The sequence below is a fragment of the Salvelinus namaycush genome, chromosome 26 (genome assembly GCF_016432855.1).
Source record: "Salvelinus namaycush isolate Seneca chromosome 26, SaNama_1.0, whole genome shotgun sequence".
Classification (NCBI taxonomy): Eukaryota; Metazoa; Chordata; class Actinopteri; order Salmoniformes; family Salmonidae; genus Salvelinus; species Salvelinus namaycush.
The window spans coordinates 9,089,969-9,116,157 of NC_052332.1; positions in this window are offsets into that span (position 1 = coordinate 9,089,969).

Here is a 26,189-nt window from a genome sequence, read left to right on the forward strand (position 1 = left end):
TCTCTCTGTTGCCTGGCTACTCAAACTCCTTGCTCCAGCCAAACGGTATGCCACGCCCACGGACAAATAGTTTCTTCACAGCTATGAGTCTGGATCTGAGTAACTTCCCAACGATTTCTAGAACACAAACACATTCTAACCATTCTGATTGGTCCCAGAAACTGATGCCAGCACACACGTGGGTAAAGTGCCATTTTGAAAATGTGCCATTGGCTTCGATACTCTGATTGCTTAGAGATGATTCAATCGCTAATGACCTTGTTTTGTACAACATCTCTCATTTTGACGTCACCCCAAAACGACTTCAAAGACGGCAGTCAGACTGAAATATGTAGTGAATATAGAGTGCTGGACAGAGGCAGACTCAATGCTGCAGGACTGGTTTGAGAATACTGTTCGGAATATGTTCAAAGATTCTTCCACCCAAGGACTCATCCATCAACATTGAGGAATATACATGGTCAGTCACAGGTTTCATTAGGAAATGTGTTGATGATGTTGTACCCTGATTAACAATCCGGGCATTACCCCAACCAAAAACCCTGGATGTACGGAGAAATCCGTACTATGCTGAGAGCCGGTTCCCGTGTCTGAGGAAGTCCCGTAGCTTCATCAAAGACCCCACACACCCCAGCCACAAGCTGTTCACTCCCTTCTCGTCGGGAAGAAGGTATTAGAGCACGGAGTTTGATACCAACAGGCTCAGAGACTGAACCTTGAACTGGACTGACCACCTGAATTGACTCTCCGCACCTTAGCGAACATGCACTCACTCATGCACACACCCACACAGACATATAAATTCATGCTACACACACACATCACAATTTGCTGCTACCAGATTCCTATTTACTATTGCTAATACTGCACAATTTAAACACTTGACCCCCAATCCTTTCTCTGATTCATGTGTAAATATTGTACCATAAATTGTGCATTCCTGTATTATACTCCTTGGCAATTTTAGCACGTAAATCTTGGTTGGGCAAAAAAAAAAAAATGTTTTATGTATGCCAGCAAAGCCACTACACAAACAACACTAAACAATACATGATTGCACTATAACAGTGACAAACGATGCCCACAAACAGTTAAGGCCCACACAGAGACGATTTTAGTATGTACATCTTGGTGGGGAAAACACCCACCAAAACTGTTTGATGCGTGCCAACAAAGTCACTACACAACACAACACTAAACAATACATGAATTGCACTATAACGGTGACAAACGGTTCCCACAAACTGTTAAGGCCTACATAAAGCCTACAGCTCAGCCTACAGTCCTCCTGGGCAAATTTTGTAATCAAACTTTGCCATCAAAGTCTGTCATTCTCTGGATTTATGGTGCTTTCAAGACAACTGGGAACTCTGAGAAAACAAGGTTGAAGCATGACGTCAGTGATCTTCAGATCGGAGCTCTTGAAAGAGGTCCGAGTTCCCGACTTGGAATTCCGAGTTGGATGACGGTTCAAAAAGTATTTTGCCAGTTGGAACTCATTTTTTTCTGAGTTCCCAGTTGTCTGGAAGTTTCTGAAGTCTGAGATTTCCCAGTTCCTAGTTTCCAGTTGTGTTGAACGTGGCAGAAATCACACTGGATTGACAGCATGGCCAATGTATTCAACTTTTTCTGGCCCATGGTGTCGAATGTTTATCCTTTTAAGCTTGGAAAAGAAACCCTTAAACTCAGACCACACACCCACTCCACTGAATAGCAGGCTAGGGATAGCTTTGCAATACTTACAGTTAGTTACTGATTCCTTCCAAAGCACTCATTGTTGAATTTGCGATTTCCAACTTGTGTGTAATGTTTGTGTCCAATAGCTGATGAGCACCGATACGTTGTATCTATCTATTTATTTATCTATTTCTCTTCATATGACAAGGATTGAAAAGGATTTGCCAGTAGATTGTCTATGTGATTCATGATGATTACTGCTTGTCTAGCTTGCTAGCTAAGATTTTGAAAGTATGATCAGTCCAATCAAAGCTACTGTAGATATAACGTGATTTGATGTAATTATATCTGTGGCCAATGACCTTGAGCCTTCTTGGATGGGCACTTCTAATGGAACTCTCCGGCAGCACCCAAGGGGCTTGAATTTTAGAGCTCTCCCGTAGATTCTGCTTTGACGTAGTGTCCTCATGAGTGACAGAACACTGAGCCAATCACGGCACAACTAGAGAACATTAGCAACTCCTAAGCGCTGTATTTTCCAACACCACCACAGAAAACACTGAGCTAGGCTGACACCTGCATTTTGGTGCTGCCTTACTCAAAAAAGCAAAAAAGAGGTATGCAGCTTTATTAACTCAATTATATATTTTTTTACATTGTTTGAAAACTGATATGCGACACGTATTAATGCCAAAATAACATGTTAGACATGTAAAAAAATATATATACACTGCTCAAAAAAATAAAGGGAACACTTAAACAACACAATGTAACTCCAAGTCAATCACACTTCTGTGAAATCAGATATATGACAGACACTTCAGAATAAACTTTCTTTAGATTTTTGGGGGGACTATCTGTTGTTCCATGTAGTGAATATATTATTTATTGCGTTTGTATGGCCTAATAGCAGTAAGGCCCAAAATTATTTTATATCAAAAATATTCTACGGAGCCATTTACTTTATGTTTGAATACTTCTCTTTTATTTCTTATTGTTGTTGCGTTGTCAAGACGGAACCTGCAAGTAAGAATTTTGTTGGACGATGTATACCATGTGTATCATGTACGTACTAAATAAAACATTTCATAATAATATATACATATACAAATTTGAACTTGAAACTAGAGCAGCAGAAGAATTCCATTTGAGTCATGAGGCAAATCTCTCTGTAACTTGGACTCAGCAGATATTGGTGTTATGTCTACATATTATATTTCTGACTCCCAGAGATTGCCTATGTGTATAATTTAGTGGACAGATTGATTGGATGGAGATTGTTCAGTGTTTGTTTTATCCTAGTGATGTTGATGATGATGAAGATGGTGATGATTGTTAAGGATTGGAGTAAAGATGAAGACCTGGAAGGAATAGCTTATACCTACAGAATCTGATGTTACTGGAGTCGGCGATGGGCATCAAGTTATGGTGGTCATACCGTAGATATCTTTCGATACAGCACAAACCTCAGACTTCTACTTCCCTGGTAAAGATGCACCCATCATCTTTCCCAATCATCTTGTCTCTCTCCTCATCTTTTCTCCTCAAGGTGATTCCAATGAAAACATTGGCCACAGCTCATCATAAAGCTGACATTTTGAGCCCTCTCTGTTTCACTAATCCCCCAGCCATGTCAATCAACAACACTCACAGCTGCTACTGGGTAGCCATATTGGATATTGTGTTTGACAGGAAATGTATTTATAGGTATGTTTTCATGTTTCATTTGTTTCCCATACATCCCATATTGATGTATGGGTTCCAATGTGAATGATCATACCATAACATTTGTTTACACGATTAGACAACTGTATGGTTCTGATAGCTACAATTATAGGCTATATCAGTGGTACTCATTGCACCACCCATAAGCCCTTAATTTGCAGTTTATGGTGATTTTCCATTCATAATACTTAATAATGTTACAATTTCAATTCAATGTGTTTTATTCAGGCCTGAATCACTTATTTGAATATTTTATATTTAACTAGGCAAGTTAGTTTAAGAACAAATTCTTATTTACAATGAAGGGCTAGGAACAGTGGGTTAACTGCCTTGTTCAGGGGTAGAACGACAGATTTTTACCTTGTCAGCTCGGGGATTTGATCTAGCAACCTTTTGATTACTGGCCCAACACTCTAACCACTAGGCTACCTGCCGCCCCATATATAATGTATCTATTGTTCCCTGGATGGCAGATAGATGGCAGAATAGCGCACCTGTTGAACAGAAAGGCCGAAATAGAACGTTTGCCGAAATAGAACGTAACTGCTCAGCTACAGCAACCGACACATATCAGTTTGCTACTAGCTAATTTTGCAGACTGGTCGACATGGATCGATTTATTGTAAAAAAGAAACGTAAATCTATTGACAATGAAAATGAGGGGGAAGAGCTGGAAAACAACATGACAGCTATGAACGAACCACCACTGGAGAACCAGGAAAATCAGGAAGATGGCGGCAGGGAAATGCAGCTAGCTAACATAGCTAACTTGGCTAACGTGGCGCCGGTGGCTAAGAGAAGGATACGGGCGATTCAAGAAAAACACAGAAAGTTGCAAGAGAAATGGACAGACAATATTTTTTTTGTACTGCATGATGGTACTAGCTCACTTTGTCTTATTTGCCAGATAGCAGTCAATTGTTTTTAAACTTCTTCGGGATCGGTGTCCCTTCCACGGGACGATTGAGCTAGGCTAATGCGATTAGCATGAGGTTGTAAGTAACAAGAACATTTCCCAGGACATATCTGATATTGGCAGAAAGCTTAAATTCTTGATAATTTAACTGCACTGTCCAATTTACAGTAGCTGTTACAGTGAAAGAATACCATGCTATTGTTTGAGGAGAGTGCACAATTTTGAAGATGAAAAGTTATTAATAAACAGATTAGGCACATTTGGGCAGTCTTGATACAACATTTTGAACAGAAATGCAATGGTTCATTGGATCAGTCTATAACTTTAGACAGACACTGATGCCATCTAGTGGCCAACATTTCAATTGCACCTGGGCTGGAATAATACATTATGGCCTTTCTCTTGCATTTCAAAGATGATGGTACAAAAAAATACAAAAGAATGTTTAGTTTCTTCTTTCTATTATCTTTTACCCGATCTATTGTGTTATATTCTACTACATTCCTTTCACATTTCCACAAACTTCGAGGTGTTTCCTTTCAAATGGCACCAAGAATATGCATATCCTTGCTTCAGAGCCTGAGCTACAAGCAGTTAGATTTGGGTATGTCATTTTAGGCGAAAATTGAAAAAAGGGGCTAATCCGAGGATTGCAACTCTTAGACTCGACCAATACAAGATGCATAGAAGACATCGGCGAGGACATCGGTAAGAAACTAATTACTGACATATCCGTGGCACCGTGTTTTATTATTGCGCTTGACGAAAGCACTGATGTAATTGACATTGCCCAATTATGTGTTTGGGTCCACTTCCCTCAAAATGAGTCATTCAGAAAGGAACTTTTAGGTTCACTGTTACTTCAGGGACAAATACGGGGAGAGGAAATTCGGAAAGCCCTTGTTACATGTTTTGATGATAATAATATTAACTGGTCAAATCTGGCATCTGTGTGCACTGATGGCACCCCAAACATGCAAGGGAAGGAGAAGGGACTCATAGGCCTGATGAGAAAGAGAGAGGATATTCACGAATTTGTTACGTTTCATTGTATTATTCTTCAGGAAGCACTTGTGGCTCAACTCAAAGACTCTGACTTACAGAATGTGATGCAGCAAGTCGTGCGCGTGGTGAACATTATTATTGTGAGGGCAGTGAATCACCGGCAATTCCGCGAGTTGCTGGAGGAATACCAGACAGAATACTGTGACTTGATGTTTCACAATGAGGTGAGATGGCTGTCTCATGGCAGAGTTTTGGAAAGATTTCTCTCTCTCCTCCCTCAAATCCATGAATTTGTTGCAAACAAGGGGAGAGAGGAGCCAGAGCTGGCTGACCACAGTGGATATTAAAGCTGGCTTTTTTAACTGACATGACCTGCCACCTGAACATGCTGAATCTCCAGCTCCAAGGGAAAGCTAAAACTTCGGCAAAATACTGCGTGTAGTCACAGTATTTCAATTTAAAATCAGCACACTGTCCATACCTGACAGACAGTTTGTTCATTTCCCAAAACTCAGAGCAGTCACCACATCCAACCCAGACACACTGCAACATTTTAGCTATGATGTATTTGTGCATGTGTTGGAAGAGTTGAAGTTCGAGTTAGAGTCAAAATTCAAGGATATAATGAAATACAAGGATTTTTTAAAACTTCATTGAGAACCCCTTTCATGTGCCAGTGTCATCTCTGACCCCAGTCATCACAGCCCTCTGTCCTGACCGTGCTGGAATAGAGAGTGAGATAGTGGAGCTGCAGGCAAATGACACATTGCAAGGTGAACTAAAATCAGCTGTTACTCATTTCTGGAGCCTTGTGTCAGACACAGTGTATCCACTTCTGAAGCAGTGTGTGCAAAAGGTGACATTTTTTGTCAGTACTTATTCATGTGAAGCAACATTTTCAACAATGAACATTGTGAAACAAAAACAGAGAAACAGACTGACCAATGCACACCTGGATTGCCCCACAAGGACAGCAACAACAGACTATACATTTAGAATGAATTCAGTCAAGGAGCATAAGGGACATTTTCGCTCATCCAACTACTGAGATAACCCTTAATACGGGTCTTATTTTATGCGTGTATATAAACTCAGCAAAAAAAGAAACGTCCTCTCACTGTCAACTGCGTTTATTTTCAGCAAACTTAACATGTGTAAATATTTGTATGAACATAACAAGATTCAACAACTGAGACATAAACTGAACAAGTTCCATAGACATTGGACTAACAGAAATGGAATAATGTGTCCCTGAAAAAAGAGGGGGGTCAAAATCAAAAGTGACAGTCAGTATCTGGTGTGGCCACCAGCTGCATTAAGTACTGCAGTGCATCTCCTCCTCATGGACTGCACCAGATTTGCCAGTTCTTGCTGTGAGATGTTACCCCACTCTTCCACCAAGGCACCTGCACGTTCACGGACATATCTGAGGGGAATGGCCCTAGCCCTCACCCTGCGATCCAACAGGTCCCAGACGTGCTCGATGGGATTGAGATCCAGGCTCTTCGCTGGCCATGGCAGAACACTGACATTCCTGTCTTGCAGGAAATCACGCACAGAACGAGCAGTATGGTTGTTAGCATTGTCATGGTGGAGGGTCATGTCAGAATGAGCATGCAGGAAGGGATAAACCACATGAGGGAGGAGGATGTCTTCCCTGTAACGCACAGCGTTGAGATTGCCTGCAATGACAACAAGCTCAGTCTGATGATGCTGTGACACACCGCCCCAGACCATGATGGACCCTCCACCTCCAAATTGATCCCACACAGGCCTCGGTGTAACGCAAATCCGACCATCACCCCTGGTGAGACAAAACCGCGACTCATCAGTGAAGAGCACTTTTTGCCAGTCCTGTCTGGTCCAGCGACGGTGGGTTTGTGCCCATAGGCGACATTGTTGCCGGTGATGTCTGGTGAGGACCTGCCTTACAACAGGCCTACAAGCCCTCAGTCCAGCCTCTCTCAGCCTATTGTGGACAGTCTGAGCACTGATGGAGGGATTGTGCATTCCTGGTGTAACTCGGGCAGTTGTAGTTGCCATCCTGTCCCTGTCCCGCATGTGTGATGTTCGGATGTACCGATCCTGTTGATACACATGGTCTGCCACTGCGAGGACGATCAGCTGTCCGTCCTGTCTCACTGTAGCGCTGTCTTAGGCATCTCACAGTACGGACATTGCAATTTATTGCCCTGGCCACATCTGCAGTCCTCATGCCTCCTTGCAGCATGCCTAAGGCACGTTCACGCAGATGAGCAGGGACCCTGCCATCATATAACCTGAGGCAGCATATTAATATTTGTGTCATTCTCAAAACTTTTGGCCACGACTGCAGGTATTTCAATACTTTCAATAGCTATTTTGTCATTTGTATTTCATAGGCCTGAACTACAATTTGTACAGCTTATTTTGTAAGATATACTTGCAAGTAAACTGTTTAGATACAACATTTTCAGTAACAGTAACATAATCTCTTTACTTGCCATGACTGTGGTATATTCTTGGTTACCTTAGTTTATTACACTGACTGTAAGTCACTCTGGATAAGAGTATCTGTTAAATGACCAAAATGGAAATGAAAATGAACACTTGCAAAGCACACTGCTGGGTATTATTCTAATGACCTCCGGCCCCAAACAAGGCCAAATTTTATCAAAATACAAATAGTTTTAGGGAGGAGCTCATTAGAATAATACCCAGCAGTGTGCTTTACAAATGTGACCCTTTCCAGGAAACTAGGCATATGTCGCTGGTCACTACACAGGAGAGCCATAAGAACGTGAGTTTTTTTTGTTTTATCTAAATGCAGAAATGACTTCTTAAACATGTGAACTTTCATGTGCCTTAATAACAAAAATGTATGCCATCTGTAAATATGAATACAATTGTAAATTACGAGCCTATTTGGTTAAGCCACAGAAAAAGCCAGCAACCTTCCCGCTAGCCATGATTGGTTGAGATAATGAGAGGGCAATATAGCATGCTTCTGTCTATTTGAGCAGGTCAGCATGTCTATGTAATTCTGTCTAACAATGCTTTTTTATGTGTTGCGTAGTAAAACTGCATAATCCTAATGTCAAGTTAAAGTGTTCTGTTAGCTAGCTAACGTTAGCTAGTGAACCAGCCAGTAGTACACAGCGTTGTACGAGATCTTCAGTTTCTTGGCAATTTCTCGCAAGAAATAGCCTTCATTTCTCAGAACAATAATAGACTGACGAGTTTCAGAATAAAGTGCTTTGTTTCTGGCCATTTTGAGCCTGTAGTTGAACCCACAAATGCTGATGCTCCAGATACTCAACTAGTCTAAAGAAGGCCAGTTTTATTGCTTTTTTAATAAGCACAACAGTTTTCAGCTGTGCTAACATAATTGCAAAAGGGTTTTCTAATGATCAATTAGCATTTTAAAATGATAAACTTGGATTAGCTAACACAACATGCCGTTGGAACACAGGAGTAATGGTTACTGATAATGGGCCTCTGTACGCCTATGTAGATATTCCATAAAGAAATCTGCCATTTCCAGCTACAAATGTCATTTACAACATTACCAATGTCTACATTGTATTTTTGATCAATTTTATGTCATTTTAATGGACAAAAAATGTGCTTTTCTTTCAAAAACAAGAACATTTCTAAGTGACCCCAAACTTTTGAACGGTAGTGTACCTGTTCTGAAAGGCCCCAGATTCTGCAACACCACTACGCAAGGTGCACAACCAAGGAAGCGGCAGCATGAAGACTAAGGTGCTCTCCAAACAGGTCAGGGACAAAATTGTGGAGAAGTACAGATCAGGGTTGGGTTATAAAAACATATCAAAAACTCACGGACCAGGCAAGGAGGGCATTAAATCAGTGAGGCAACAAAGAGACCAAAGATAACCCTGAAAGAGCTGAAAAGCTCCACAGCGGAGATTGGAGTGTCTGTCCATAGGATCACTTTAAGCCGTACACTCCACAGAGCTGGGCTTTACGGAAGAGGGGCCAGAAAAAAAGCCATTGCTTAAAGAAAATATTAAGCAAACAAGTTTGGTGTTCGCCAAAAGGCATGTGGGAGACTCCCCAAACATATGGAAGAAGGTACTCTGGTCAGATGAGACTAAAATTGTTATTTTGGGCCATCAAGGAAATTGCTATCTTTGGTGCAAACCCAACACCTCTCATCACCCTGAGAATGCCATCCCCACAGTGAAGCATGGTGGTGGCAGCATCATGCTGTGGGGATGTTTTTCATTGGCAGGGACTGGGAAACTGGTCAGAATTGAAGGAATGGTGGATGGTGCTAAATACAGGGAAATCTGTTTGTCTTCCAGAGATTAGAGACTGGGACTGAGGTTCACCTTCCAGCAGAACAATGACCCTAAGCATACTGCTAAACCAACACTCTGGGGAAACATTTAAATGTCTTGGAATGGCCTAGTCAAAGCCCAGACCTCAATCCAATTGAGAATCTGTGGTTTGACTTAAGATTGCTGTACACTAGCTTGAACCCATCCAACTTGAAGGAGCTGGAGCAATCCCAGTGGCTAGATGTGCCAAGTTTATAGAGACATACCCCAAGAGACTTGCAGCTGTATTTGCTGCAAAAGGTGGCTCTACAAAGTATTGACTTTGGGGGGGGGGGGGGGTGAATAGTTATGCACGCTCAAGTTTTCAGTTTTTCTGTCTTAATTCTTGTTTGTTTCACAATAAAAAATATTTTGCATCTTCAAAGTGGTAGGCATGTTGTGTAAATCAAATGATACAAACCTCCAAAAATCCCTTTTAATTCCAGGTTGTAAGGCAACAAAATAGGAAAAATGCCAAGGGGGGTGAATACTTTCGCAAGCCACTGTACTTACTTTAATGTGTATTTTATATTTCTTATTCTTAATTATTGTGTGCTTTTTATATAGTAATACATTGTTATTGATTATTGCGTTGTTGGGTTTTGAGTTTGCAAGAAAGACATTTCACTGTACTTGTGCATGTGACATTAAAATGTGAATCTGTCAGTGTCAATGTTAGTCACAGCTAGGGCTGCACAATATATGTGTACCAAATATTGTGGTTTTGAATTGACTTGTGATTATAGATTAAATCTCTTGGGTAAACTTTTGGAATCATAAAAATAGAATGATCAGTGGGCACTTGGAATGTAGTTTTGTTTGGCATGACAACGAATAAAAAGATAAGGGAGAAGATAGTTGTGACAGAGAAGGAACCAAAGTGTTGGTCAGTGTTTTCCATGGGAGTCTAATTATTTTTAAATAGATAGGTACATTCAGACAAAGCTTTTTTAATATTCTGCGCCTTTTCCTCTCTTGTTAAGATCAAGCTGTTGCACAAACAATGCTGATATACTCCAGCACTGGTACCGGCCTGTCTTAGAGCAAAGGTTTGCTCAGGGGATTTATCTAGCCAGCTAGCTAGGTAGCTAGCGTTTAGAATTAGGGGCTAACACAAAAAAAATGTAGGCACATTTGCAGCTTACTAAGACCAAGTAACCAGCCTTTTGCAGAGAGCAAGTTACACAAACAAATAGTATAATATATAAAACGTGATTTATATTAATAGGCAAGGTGAAAAGCTGTGTTGTTCTTGTTTGGAAAAATCTGTTGACTACATGCTGTTTTATGGTCAATGCATGCAGTGAATCTAGAGCAGGAGGAACTGCCTGCTTAAGTGACAGGGGGCGGGGCTTGGGGTGTATGGGATTCGGAAGTGGCCAAAAGATAAGAGACGGAGAGAGAACTATGTCAACTCGAGAAATAAATAAAACGTTTTTTTATTTTTATGAATTGGCATTTCAAAATATCGCAGCCTCTTGGATATTGATATTTCCCATGTCAATAACGCAATTTTGATTAAAATTCAGTCATAGTTTAGGCTTAGACACGGCTAGCTAGAGATTAACACAGGTAATTGGGATCCCGGGACTGTCTTAGGACCACTCTTCACATTTCCTGAAAATATAAAATGACAAGACCTGGGAAATTGCAACATTTTTCCACATTGTCGCACTAATGCAATTCCACAAAACACATAACATGGGCAGCATAAGAAAATGCAGTTTCGAGTTCTCATAAGAACTGAACATTCGATCCCCGTCCGATCCAAGGACGGTGAGCTGACGCCCAGGCCTGGTCCGACATCACAGAAATTAAATGAGCCCAAACCTGAAAAAAAGCCAGATTAGGCTATATTGATATAAACTGGTATTGAGAACAGCACGGCAGAGGTGGGCGGCAGCAGAGTGAGTAGCGGAGGAAACAGCCATTGGGCCTAGCAAAAGCACAGAGCGAGGAAAACTCACCTTACTTATGATCAACTGAATGATTCAAATATTGGATTAAAGTAGGCTAATTCAATTGAAGGCACGTATCAAATTCTTGCTTATACTGAAACTCCGAAAGTTATATCCAACCGTTATACTAATTTAAAGCAGTAGTCGTGTGTGTGGCCACCTAGATCAGGGTTTCCCAAACTCGGTCCTGGCCCAAAACCCCGGGTGCACATTGAGTTTTTTGCCCAAGCACTACACAGCTGGTTCACATAAGCAAAGCTTGATGAGTGGTTGGTTATTTGAATCAGCTATGTAGTGCTAGGACAAAAACCAAAGGGCCCAAGATCTCAGTTTGGATATTTGGTAACAATTAGGCTGTGGAACTGTTAGCTAACTCGAGGTGATTTCTAATGATAATTTGTATTCTAGTTTGTTCAGATATTAGGTGATCAGAACATTTTGCTCGCATCTTATACAAGTCTGCTTGCTCTTCATTTGCGTAGTAGCCTGTCCTACTCCTGACTAAAAGCCTGTGACTTGTTTGATAATCAATCAGTGTGATTTTGTTTATCTGAATCTCTGTCTATGTATATTGAGCAAAAATATAAACGCAATATGCAACAATTGCAAAGATTTTACTGAGTTACAGCTCATACTGTAGAAGAAAATCAGTCAATAGAAATACATTAATTAGGGACCTAATCTATGGATTTCACATGACTGGGAATACAGACATGCATCTGTTGGTCAAAAAAAGGTAGGGTTGTGGATCAGAAAACCAGTCAGTACCTGGTGTGACCACCATTTGCCTCATGCAGCACGACACATCTCCTTTGCATAGAGTTGATCAGGCTGTTGATTGTGGCCTGTAGACGGTTGTCAATAGCTGTGCGAAGTCGCTGGATAATGGCGGGAACTGGAACAACAGCGATCCATAGCATCCCAAACATGCTCAATGGGTGACATGTCAGCTTCCAGGAATTGTGTACAGATCCTTGTTTACATGGGGCCGTGTGTAAGGATCGACGCTGGAGATGAGAGGCAAGTACAGGGAGTGAACATTTACTGGAAAACGGATATCAAACCAAAACAAGAATAGCGTCTGGACAGGGGTAACAAAACGACATATCGACAATAATTCTGACACGGGGAACCAACTGAGGAACAGGACCGATATAGAAGGGCAATTAACAAAGTAATGGAGTCCAGGTGAGTCCCATATTGTGCAGCTGCGAGTAATGATGGTGACAGGTGTGCGATCCCCCGAGCGCCAGAGGCGTGACACTGTGCATTATCATGATGAAATATGAGGTGATGGTGGTGGATGAATGGCACAGCAATGGGCCTCAGGATCTTGTCACGGTATCTCTGTGCATTCAAATTGCCATCGATAAAATACAATTGTGTTCATTGTCCGCAGCTTATGCCATAACTTCACATAACTTCAAATTCTTCAGTTGTGCAAATCCACAGTTTCGCCAGCTATCCAGGTGAAGAAGCCGGATGTGGAGGTCCTGGGCTGGCGTGATTACATGTGGTCTGCGGTTGTGAGGCTGGTTGGACGTACTACCAAATTCTCTAAACAACATTGGAGACGGCGTATGATAGAGAAATTAACATTCAATTCTCTGGCAACAGCTCTAGTGGACATACCTGTATTCAGCACGCAAATTGAATGCTCCCTCAAAACTTGAGACATCTACAGTATGGCATTCTGTTGTGTGACCAAACTGCACATTTTAGAGTGGCCTTTTATTGTTCACTCAGCTTCTTGATTTGCCACACCTGTCAGGTGGATGGATTATCTTGGCAAAGGAGAAATGTAAACAAATGTGTGCACAATGAGTACAATGACAAATAGGCTGTTTGTTATTGCTCTGCCCTCAATTTCTGCACTTGTCTCTGTGCTGTTATGCTGTTTGTTGCTACTTGACTATCTGCCAAACTTTTCCGTTTTTACTTTTATTACATTTACCAACATCTTAGTTTTTTCCTTTCCAACTTTTTCACACTTATCTGGACATGGTTCTACAGGACCTCAACCAGCCGAAAAAGCTAAGTAGTAACATTAACACTATGCCATCTAATTGCAGTCGCTGTACTAATAATATACACAAGAACTATTGCCTTATGTTGAGGATAGCCGTGTAGCAAGCACAGCTTCAGATGCAATCATTAGTGCAATTAAAGAGTAGGAAAGGATAAAACAGCATCTGTGCCACCAGTAAGTACACATAGTGGTATAAATCGCCCCACACCGCCCCCGCAGCCAGACAATTTGCTCAAGGCTTCTGGAAAGAAATGCTGTTGGCATGCTCAATCAGTGTCGCTCATTCAGCTGACAGAAACTTCAAACCGGTTCTCTCCATTAAGCAACGAGTCGGATTCAGAGGCCGAGCCTTCTCAGGTCTCTCCTCCACCCATTACAAGCTCTGAAGCCTCCCACCATTAGCTCTGACAAATTGAAAACCCTAGTCATTGGCGACTCCATTACCCGCAATATTAGACTTAAAAAGAAACACCCAGAGACCTACGTAAAGGCTAATCTGAAGATGGTGCTGGCTAAGGCTAACACTGGCGAGTGTAGAGAGTATAGGGATATTGTTATCCACGTCGGCACCAACAATGTTGGGATGAAACAGTCAGAGGTCACCAAGTGCAACATAGCTTTAGCGTGTAAACCAGCTAGAAAGATGTGTCGGCATCGAGTAATTGTCTCTGGCCCCTTCCCAGTTAGGGGGAGTGATGAGCTCTACAGCAGACTCACAACTCAATCGCTGGTTTGAAAACTGTTTTCTGCCCCTCCTGAAAGATAGAATTTGTAGATAATTGGCCCTCTTTCTGGGACTCACCCACAAACAGGACCAAGCCTGGCCTGCTGAGGAGTGACGGACTCCATCTTAGCTGTAGGGGTGCTCTCATCATATCTATGAACATAGACAGGGCTCTAACTCCTCTACCTACAGTACACAATGAGATAGTGTGCAGGCCAGACAGAAGGCTGTTAGCCAGCCTGCCAGCTTAGTGGAGTCTGCCACTAGCACAGTCAGTGCAGTCAGCTCAGCAATCCCCATTGACACCGTGTCTGTTCCTCAATCTAGGTTGAGCAAAACAAAACATGGAGGTGTTCGCTTTAGCAATCTCACTGGAATAAAGATATCTCACATCTCAAAATAGGGTTACTTAATGTTCGATCCCTCACTTCCAAGGCAGTCATGGTCAATTAACTAATCACTGATCATAATCTTGATGTGATTGGCCTGACTGAAACATGGCTCAAGCCTGATGAATTGACTGTGTTAAATGAGGCCTCTCCTTCTGGTTACAATAGTGACCATATCCCCTGCGCATCCCGCAAAGGCGGAGGTGTTGCTAACAAATTACGACAGCAAATTTCAATTTACAAAAAAAAAGACTGCGTTTTTGTCTTTTTAGCTTCTGGTCAGGAAATCTATGCAGCCTGCCCAATCACATAGCCTCCTGGGCCGTATACAGCGTTCCTCACTGAGTTCCCTAAATTCCTGTCGGACCTTGTAGTCATGGCAGATAATATTCCAATTTCTGTTGACTTTAATATTCACATGGAAAAGTCCACAGCCCCACTCCAAAAGGTTTTCGGAGCCATCATCGACTCAATGGGTTTTGTTCAACATGTCTTCGGACCTACTCATTGCCACAGTCATACCCTGGATCTAGTTTTGTCCTGTGGAATAAATATTGTGTATCTAAATGTTTTTCCTCATAATCGTGGACTTTCGGACCACCATTTTATTATGTTTGCAATCGCAAAAAAGTATGTCCTTAGACCCCAACCAAGCATCATCAAAAGCTGTGCTATAAATTCTCGGACAAACCAAAGATTCCTAGATGCCCTTCCAGACTCCCTCCACCTACCCAATGATATCGGAGTCCAAAAATTGGTTAGCCATCTGATTGATGATCTAAATGTAACCTTACGTAATACCCTAGATGCAGTCGCACCCCTATAAACCAAAAACATCTGTCACAAGAAATTTGCTCCCTGGTATACAGAAAATACCCGAGCCCTGAAGCAATCTTCCAGAAAATTGGAACGGAAATGGCTGTCCACCAAACTGGAAATCTTCCAAATAGCTTGGAAAGACAGTACAGTGCAATATCGAAGAACCATCACTGCTGCTCGATCATCCTATTTTTCTAACCTAACTGAGGAGTATAAGAACAATCCAAAATGTATTTTTGATACGGTTGCAACAAACTAAAAGCAGCATTCAACAAGAGAGGATAGCGTTCACTTCAGCAGTGATAAATTCATGTACGTCTTCTATGAAAAAATTCCATGTGTTATTTCATAGTTTTGATGTCTTCACTAATATTCTACAATGTAGAAAATAGTAAAAAGAAAGAAAAACCCTGGAATGAGTAGCTGTGTCCAAACCTTTGACTGGTACTGTTTATCGATTATCCCATTCCGCACAACAACAACAAAAAATAGCTGTTGAGCAGCAACTCACTGCCTTCCTGATGACAAATTGTTTATATGAAATGCTCCAGTCTGGTTTTAGATCCCATCATAGTACTGAGACTGCACTTGTGAAGGTGGTAAATTACCTTTTAATGTCATCAGACCAAGGCTCTGCATCTGTCCTCATGCTTCTAGACCTTACTGCTGCTTTTGACACCATTGATAACAACATTATTGTGGAGAGATTAGAAACCCTAATTGCTCTACCTGGGCAAGTTCTTGCCTGGTTTAGATCTTATCTGATATCAGTTCTTCGCTGTGGATGGTTTGTCCTCTGACAAATCAGTTGTGAGTTTCGGCGTTCCTCAAGGTTCCGTCATAGGACCACTATTGTTTTCACTATATATTCTACCTCTTGGTGAGTTAACTCGGAAACACAATGTCAACTTTCACTGCAATGCGGACAACACACAGCTGTACATTTTGATGAAACATGGTGGAGCCCCAAAATTGCCTATCCTGGAAGCCTGTGTCTCAGCCTGTGCTGGATGGCAGCAAATGTTTTACTTTTAAACTCGGACAAAACAGAGACGCTAGTTCTAGGTCCCAAGAAACAAAGAGATCTGCTGTTGGATCTGACAATTGTGATGGTTGCACAGTCATCTCAAATAAAACTGTGAAGGAACTCAGCATTACTCTGGTCCCTAATCTCTCTTCAAGAATATTTCAAGGACAGAAATCTGAAACTTTTTGTAAAACATTATGCAGAAAAGCTAAGCCATGGTTATGTCACTTCTACATTAGACTACTGCAATGCTCTACTCTCTGGCTACCCAGATAAAGCACTAAATAAACTTAATTTAGTGCTAAACACAGCTGCTAGAATCCTGACTGTTTTATCATATTACTCCAGTGCTAGCATCTCTAAAATGGCTTCCTGTTAAGGCTAGGGATGGTTTCAGGTTAAACTGCTAACTTACAAAGCATTACATGGGCTTGCTACTACCTATCTCTTCAATTTGGTCCTGCCGTACATACCTAAACGTACACTAGGGTCACAAGACGCAGACCTCCATATTGTCCCTAGAATTCCTGAGCAAACAGCTGGAGGCAAGGCAATCTCCTATAGAGCAACATTTTTATGGAATGGTCTGCCTATCCAAGTGAGAGAAGCAGACTCGGTCTCGACCTTTAAGTCATTATAGAGGACTCATCTCTTCAGTAAGTCCTACGATTAAGTGTAGTCTGGCCCAGGGGTGCGAAGGTGAACGGCAAGGCAATGGAGTGATGAATCGCCCTTGCTGTCTCTGCCTGGCCGGCTCCCCTCTCTACACTGGGATTCTCTGCCTCTGATGGGGGCTGAGTCACTGGCTTACTAGTGGTCCTCCATGCCGTCCCTAGGAGGGGTGTGTCACTTGAGTGCGTTGAGTCACAGACGTGATCTTCCTGTCCGGGTTTGCGCCCCCTCGGGATCGTGCGGTGGAGATCTTTGTGGGCTATACTCAGCCTTGTCTCAGGGTAGTAATTTGGTAGTCTGTTGATATCCCTCTAGTGGTGTGGGGGCTATGCTTTGGCAAAGTGAGTGGGGTTATATCCTGCCTGGTTGGCCCTGTCCGGGAGTATCGTCGGACGGGGCCACAGTGTCCCCCGACCAACCCTTGTCTCAGTCTCCAGTATCTATGCTGCAATAGTCTATGTGCCGGGGGGCTAGGGTCAGTCTGTTATATCTGGTGTAATTCTCCTGTCTTATCTGATGTCCTGTGTGAATTTAAGTATGCTCCCTCTAATTATCTCCCTCTCTCCCTCCCCTCCCGGAGGGCCTGAGCCCTAGGATCATGTCTCAGGACTACCTGGCCTGATGACTCCAGACTGTCCCCAGTCCACCTGGTTGTGCTGCTGCTCCAGTTTCAACTTTTGCCTACAGCTAAAGAACCCTGACCTGTTCACCGGACATGCTACCTTGTTCCGGACATGCTGTTTTCGACTCTCTCTCTACCGCACCTGCTGTCTCAACCTCTGAATGCTCGGCTATGAAAAGCCAACTGACATTTACTCCTGAGGTACTGACCTGTTGCACCCTCTACAACCACTGATTACTATTTGACCCTGCTGGTCATCTATGAACGTTTGAACATCTTGAAGAACCGGGAGGCCTTAAAAACCTCTTTGGGAAAGGTGGGACACTAGCGCCCCATCTCGACAACATCCGGTGAAATTGCAGAGTGCGAAATTCAAAATACAAAAATTGTAATATTTAACATTCATGAAAATACCAGTGTCAAACATAATTTTAAAGCTTAACTTCTTGTTAATCCAGCCGCTTTGTCAGATTTCAAAAAGGCTTTACGGCAAAAGCATACCATGCGATTATCTGGGGACAGCGCCCAGCATACAAAAGCATAAAAAACATTTTCCAAACAAGCAGAGGCATCACGAAAGTCAGAAATAGCGATAAAATAAATCACTTACCTTTGAAGATCTTCCTCTGTTTGCAATCGCAAGGGTCCCAGCTACACAACAAATGGTTGTTTTGTTCAATAAAGTCCTTCTTTATATCCCAAAAAAAGTAAGTTTAGTTGGCGAGCTTGATTCAGTAATCCACCTGTTCCCCTCGTTCAAAATGCAGACAAAGGAATCCCAAAAGTTACCAATAAACTTCATCCAAACAAGTCAAACAACGTTTCTAATCAATCCTCAGGTACCCTAACATGTAAATAAACTATAATATTTAAGACGGAATATAGTATGTTCAATACGGGAGATAAATAACGAAGTGTGCGCCCTCATCCATGCGTGCCACAAGACTACAGTCAAAATGAGAGCCACCTTGAAAAACTACAAATTCTAGCTCATTTTTCAAAAAACAAGCCTGAAACCCTTTCTAAAGACTGTTGACATCTAGTGGAAGCCTTAGCAACTGCAATCTGGGAGGATTTCCTTTGAGTTTCCCCATAGACAAGCATTTTCAATGGGTGGTGACCTCAAAAAAAAAGATCTTGATGGATTTTCCTCAGGTTTTTGCCTGCCATATCATTTCTGTTTTACTCACATACATTATTTGAGTGTTTTCTATCCAATACTACCAAATATATGCATATCCTAGCTTCTGGGCCTGAATAACAGGCAGTTTACTTTGGGCACGTCAGTCATCCAAACTTTTTTCCTATCATCCCAATCCCACTGAAACCCCAAATCCTTACTCCTGTCTCACATGAAAATTCCAAACTTTATTATGTAATCCATAGGTTGCATTATCAAAGCATGTTTAGCCTATGCATGTCAAAATACTGCTATAACATTTCACCCGTCTCGTATTGCTGCACATTTGAGATCTTCGGTAGAGAATGTGTGATCAACAAACAGTATGAGAGTAGATATGGATATTTTTTTTAACAATTTTTATTATATTTATGAACAGCCTGTTTCACAATTCACAACAACGTCATTGGCGATCAAAGTTACTCTATCGTTACTAAATATCAGTTTAACTTGCTGTGAAATCTTTACATGGTGGCGCAGCCAAGCCGACAATGTGGCGCAGTGACAATCTTATTTTGAGAAAACCCTGGCATAGTGAACATATCTTGGTTTTAATATGGGCACTTCTTATTTTTGAAAGATTTCCCAAGATTCTCGGGATAAATATGAATTATTCCCCATATTGAATTTTTTTTGATTTTCGGGAATATATTAATCCATTACGGCTAGCCAGTGAATTCTACACAGAGAGGGATGAGAGGCCATTAAGCCAGTGGACTCTTAGCCTGATTTGCTTACATCACCCAGTCAGGGAAAGCAATTAAAATTTCAGTAGGTGTTGAATAGTGAACAAGCACAGTAGAGAGGCAAACATACACACATACACAAGGGCTTACACTGGACGAGTGGAACAGTGCTACGTGAGCATGCATACCAAACACACACACTGGTGAAAAAGTAGCTAATGTCAGAGGCTGCAACACACACACACACACACACACACACACACACACACACACACACACACACACACACACACACACACACACACACACACACACAGATCAACACACACACACAGTCTGAGATGGGAGCGGTGTTAGGTGCTGCGAGGAGTGGCTTAACATTCAGCAGGCATTACAAGGTTATGCGGAGGGGAGGGAAGAGTAATGGCCCAGTGCCTGAGTGTCTAAGCATGCACTAAAGGTGATTGCTTTCTTTCCGCTCTCCTCCTCTCCCTCCTCTTTCCTGCTGCCTCCCTCAGATCCACGCTCACGCTCAGATCCACGCACATGATTCCTTCTTGTTTGTGTGTGTGCTTACTTGCGTGCGTGTGTGCGCGAGTGCGTGTCTGTGTGTGTTTGTGGTATATTTGTTATATTTATTTATTTTTGAATTTACCTTTATTTAAACAGGGAGTCCCCGTTGAGACTAGGGTCTCTTTCGCAAGGCAGCGTGGGCTATTAAAGCCTTGCTCTCCCGCCATCCCTCGCTCGCTTCCTCTTTCTCACTGGGCTACGCCGCGGAATCCGTCATCACAACACACACACACACACACAAACGTATACACACTCTTTGAGGCGTGCTCCCTGGCTCACGCTCCCTCTCTCGCACACAGTCACTCATAAAGGAGCCAAAGGAAAGCAAGAGATGCAGAGACAGGAAAGCATGTCTTCTGACTCCCTGTCAGGTATAGATTCTCTGTTTTATATCTATCCCTCCGTGTCTCTCTATTCTTCTCTTGCTTGCACTGTTCTCCTGTTGTTTGTTTCCTTCTCTTCCTGCTGTCCAATATCCTCTCTCCTCTTCTCTCGTCTTTCTCTCTGCCTCTCCCTGTCTCACTGTCACTATGACAGTGTCTCACTTTCTCTACACTTCTTGTATTCATCTTGTCTGAAGTGAATGAGCTGAAGTAGCATAGCATGGAGCAGTAACTAGGTCTAATCGGGGAATCAGTGTTGTGGTATAGCATAAGAGCACTCAGACACAGTGGAGCTCAGAGTACAGCGCGGAGCTAGATACAGATGTTAGAGCTGGGAGGAGGACCACTGGAGCATACTTTCACTGCACAGATGGAGAGGAGAGAAGAGAGGAGTAGTAGAACAGATGGGTAGACTACAGCATTCTTCTGACCTATTAAGCGTTGTACCACTTTCCCTCTCATTCCCGTATCTCCGATTCACTGCCTGGGATGCTTTGGGTTCTGTGTGTTAGGGCTGATTATGGAAGGAGTTTGCGTGTGTGTGTGTGTGTGTGTGTGTGTGTGTGTGTGTGTGTGTGTGTGTGTGTGTGTGTGTGTGTGTGTGTGTGTGTGTGTGTGTGTGTGTGTGTGTGTGTGTGTGTGTGTGTGTGTGTGTGTGTGCGCGCGTGCACGGGCAAGTTTCATCAAGGGTTCGTTTGACATAAGGGAGAAACCCTGGGAAAATATACTATATGAAATGTAAGATGCAGCATAAAGTGGAATACCTCTCTTGAAAGATTGGTTTGCTAAAATGTGACCTTGTGTTGCCAGGGTCGCTGTTGGACATATTGTAGAATATAGACCTGTAGTGGATGCTTTCATCCAAAGACATTTTAAGAGTGACATATATTCAATATGTGGCCCATGCAGGATTCAAACCCACAACAACCGCTGTGTTTCCATCGACATGCTCTTAATAGCCCACTGAGCCAATGGAACAGGAGTGTATCAGCTCTACTCAATGTCCCAGGTATCTTCTGTGTGTGGTTGTATGATTCTGATGAACAGCTGTAGCCCTGAATAGATCACCTTAGGGATGATCTGTGTTTGTACATTGCTATAGGAACAGTAGGCAATTTGAAAATATTAGAAAGCTCAGGAGAGGGTCATTTCGCACTACATGACAAAAAGTATGTGGACACCTGTTCGTCGAACAGTTCATTCCAAAATCATGGGCATTAATATGGAATTGGTCCACCCTTTTGCCGCTATAACAGCATGCACTCTTCTGGGAAGTCTTTCCACTAGATGATGGAACATTACTAGATGATGGAATATTGCTGCAGGGACTTGCTTCCATTCAGCCACAAGAGCATTAGTTAGGTAGGGCACTGATGTTGGGCCATTCATCCCAAAGGTCTTCGATGGGGTTGAGGTCAGGACTCTGTGCAGGCCAGTAAAGTTCTTCTACACCGATCTCGACAAACCATTTCTGCTTGGACCTCGCTTTGTGCACGTGGGCAAGAAAGGTCCTTCCCTTGTGCTGACAAGAAAGGGCCTTCCCCAAACTGTTGCCACAAGGTTGGAAGCACAGAATTGTCTAGAATGTTGTTTTATTCTGTAGCGTTAAGGTTTCCTTTCACTGGAACTAAGGGGCTTGGCCCGATCTATGAAAAACAGCCCCAGATCATTATTCCTCCTCCACCAAACTTTACAGTTGGCACTATGCATTGGTGCAGGTAGCATTCTTCTGGCATCCGCCAAACCCAGATTTGTCGGTCTGACTACCAGATGGTGAAGCTTGATTCATCACTCCAGAGAACGCATATCCACTGCTTCAGAGTCCAATGGCGGAGAGCTTTAAACCACTCCAGCCAACGCTTGGCATTGCGCATGGTGATCTTAGGCTTGTGTGCGGCTGCTCAGCCATGGAAACCCATTTCATGAAGCTCCCAACAAATAGTTATTTGTGCTGACAATGCTTCCAGAGGTAATCAGTCAATTGAAATACATTCATTTGGCCCTATGAATTTCATGACTGGACAGGGGTGCAGCCATTTATTTATTTATTTAACAAGGCAAGTCAGTTAAGAACAAATTCTTGTTTTCAATGACGGCCTAGGAACAGTGGGTTAACTGACTTTTTCAGGGGCTCAGCAACAGATTTTTACCTTGTCAGCTTGGGGATTCGATCTTGCAACCTTTCGGTTACTAGTCCAATGCTCTAACCACTAGGCTACCCGCCGCCCCAATGCATGGGCCTGGGAGGGCATAGGCCCACCCACTGGGGGGCCAAGCCAAGCCAGTCAGAATGAGGTTTTCCCTTACAAAAGGGCTTTATTACAGACATAAATACTGCTCAGTTTCATTAGCTGTCTGGGTTGCTGGTCTCAGACGATCCCACAGGTGAAGAAGCCGGATGTGGAGGTCCTTGGATGGCATGGTTACACGTGGTCTGCTGTTGTGAGTCTGTTTGGACGTACTGCCAAATTCTCTAAAACTATGTTGGAGGCAGCTTATGGTAGAGAAATTAGCATTCAATTCTCTGGCAACAGCTCTGGTGGACATTCCTGCAGTCAGTATGCCAATTGCATGCTCCATCCACTTGAGACATCTGTGGTATTGTGTTGGGTGGCAAAACTTTACATTTTAGAGTGGTCTTTTATTGTCCCAAGCACAAGGTGCACCTGTGTAATGATCATGCTGTTTAATCAGCTTCTTGATATGCCACACCTGTCAGGTGGATGGATTATCTTGGCAAATGAGAAATGCTCACTATATTTTGTTGCGAAATAAGCTTTTGGTGCGTATGGAATATTTCTAGGATATTTTCTGTCAGCTCATGAAACCAACACTTTACATGTTGCATTTATATTTTTGTTCAGTATATATTTCTATGATTTCAATAGGTTCTATTTCAATTAATCGTTTGGTCTCTCACTTTAGGTAATGTCCCTTTTGGGGGCGGAGTCTAGGAAGATCCAATTGCACAACGTCAGTCATAGCAACGGACAGTAATGGACCACTCCACTTCTCATAGGCTATAAGCCACTCCTATCTTCACTTCTTTTGTCTTCCTCACGGATCTGATCAAGAACCTCTACTCTCCTCAACTATCGACTTGGACCTCTGTTTTCCTGCCTTAACTGTTCATAGGTTGACCAAGCGTAGGCCAGCAGCTTCTCAACCAGAGGATTAAGCTCACACGAAAGCTACTTCTCAGTCTCCGGTTCAGCTAGTACCACACAGCTCTCGCCCGACCAGCCCAATTAGCTTTTTATTTTAGCTTTATTTAACTAAGAATATTTAAAAAAGAACAAATTCTTATTTACAATGACTGCCTAAGAACAGTGGGTTAACTGTCTTGTTCAGGAGCAGAACAACAGATTTTTACCTTGTCAGCTCAGGGATTTGATCTAGCAACCTTTCAGTTACTGGCCCAATGTTCAAACCACTAGGCTACCTGCTGCCCTGAGCTACCTGCTGCCTTGAGCTACCTGCTTCGTGCTGCTTATTCCCACCAAGGTGGAAGAAAGGAAAGAGACTTTTGAGATTCGGTTAGCCACACTCTAAGCTAACCTAGCTAGCTAACGAAGAACGCAGCTTTAATTATTATACACAGCTAAGCATCAGCGAAGCACACGACTAGAACTAGATCTTTCGCTAACTCTTTCTACCTGCACGGTAGTATTTTTCTTTCCACCCAGCCTACCAGCACCCTCGCTGGCTAGGCTGACAGGTCCTAGCTTCTGGTACTGCGATCTTGAGAGCCTTCCAGCAGAGGTGGGACCAAGTCACTATTGTTCGAGTCACAAGCATGTCTCAAGTCACAAGGTCCAAGTCTCAAGTTGAGTCCCAAGTAGAACAGGTCAAGTCTTGAATCGAGTCCAAATTGTGCAAGTTGAGTCAAGTCTCAAGTCAAGTAAAAAAAATATATACATGAAATGACTTGTTCAACTACAAATCTTTGTATATTATTGAGGCTACCAGACAGCCCTTTTTATTATTTTGTTTACAACATATTTTGATTAGGACTATGTTATAATTAAAGCTGCAATATGTAGAGTGCCTTCAGAGAGTATTCATACCCCTTGAGTTATTCCACCTTTTGTTTGTTACAGCCTGAATTCAAAATGGATTAAATATATTTTCTCACCCATTTACACACAATACCCCATAATGACAAAGTGATAACATTTTTTTAGGAAATGTTAGCAAATTTATTGAAAATAAAATACAGAAATATCTGATTTACATAAGTATTTACATCCCTGAGTCAATACACGTTAAAATTACATTTGGCAGTGATTACAGCGGTGAGTCTTTCTAGATAAGTCTCTAAGAGCTTTGCACTCCCGGATTGTACAATATTTTCACATTATTCTTTAAAAAAATCTTCAAGCTCTGTCATATTGGCTGTTGATCATTGCTAGACAGCCATTTTCAAGTTTGTCATAGACAGAGTCGACTACCTGTGCTAATTAGCTATATGCGTCTCTGAACACCTGTGTGTTAAATCCGGTTAAAACAGTGTACAGTATATTTTGAATTCATGAAAATATTTTGATGTGATATGAAAGTAGAGGGCTTTATGTTTCTAGAAGGTATCGCAATTGAGAATCGATTCACATTTAGATGGAGTATTTGGCTGTTTTGGCTTGCAGAGGCAATTCGCCTCTAAAAAGAACATGTAAGGAATGTCCTTGGACTATATGGAGTAACATTAGGCTCCTTTAGTTCATTATTGGGCAAGTTTAATGCTGGGACACAGTTTCAGCTCTGTATTTAATTGAGTTACTCAACATTTTCTGAATGTCTTTACTGTCGAGAAACAACCATTGATTGGTTACTGAGATATGTTGGGTAAAAGCATTCAAAGTGTTTCTTCCAATCAGAGACTCAACTTAATCCATGGATTAAAAACCATCACCATGGTAATGGTGTTTGGCTGCTAGTGGATTATATAACAACTAAAACTATTCATACTGTAGCAATAGACACCAGGAGGATATTATTAACTCAAGAAGATGCTACACTCACCTGGAAATTACTTGAGGCCAATCCTCATAGTTCTATTGAACTACAGATAGAGGTGAGAGCAGAATTTCACCACTCAACTCTCTAACACCTAATCGTTCAGTGTTGACTCTGTGTTGTCAGCTGTATCTATATGATCACTGCTGATAAAAAATTATCCATTGGTGTTCCCTTCGGTTCTTAACCCTACCGAGTATGAACCCATGACCCCATGACGGAGACAGAATATAGAGTGGAACAATATCCACGGCTGAGTCTGCATTAACCTTCTATGGACAGAGATGATTTATGTACAGGGAGAACGGGGGAAGGGGACCGAAGGGGAGAGTGGGGTTGTAAAATAATAATATAGGCTCTATTTCATGTCAGCCATAGCAATAAATCCATGATGGTTCCACCTTTACCAATGGAGCTAAGACCATCATTTGGATGACTTATATTCAACAGAAAATGTGTCAGAAAT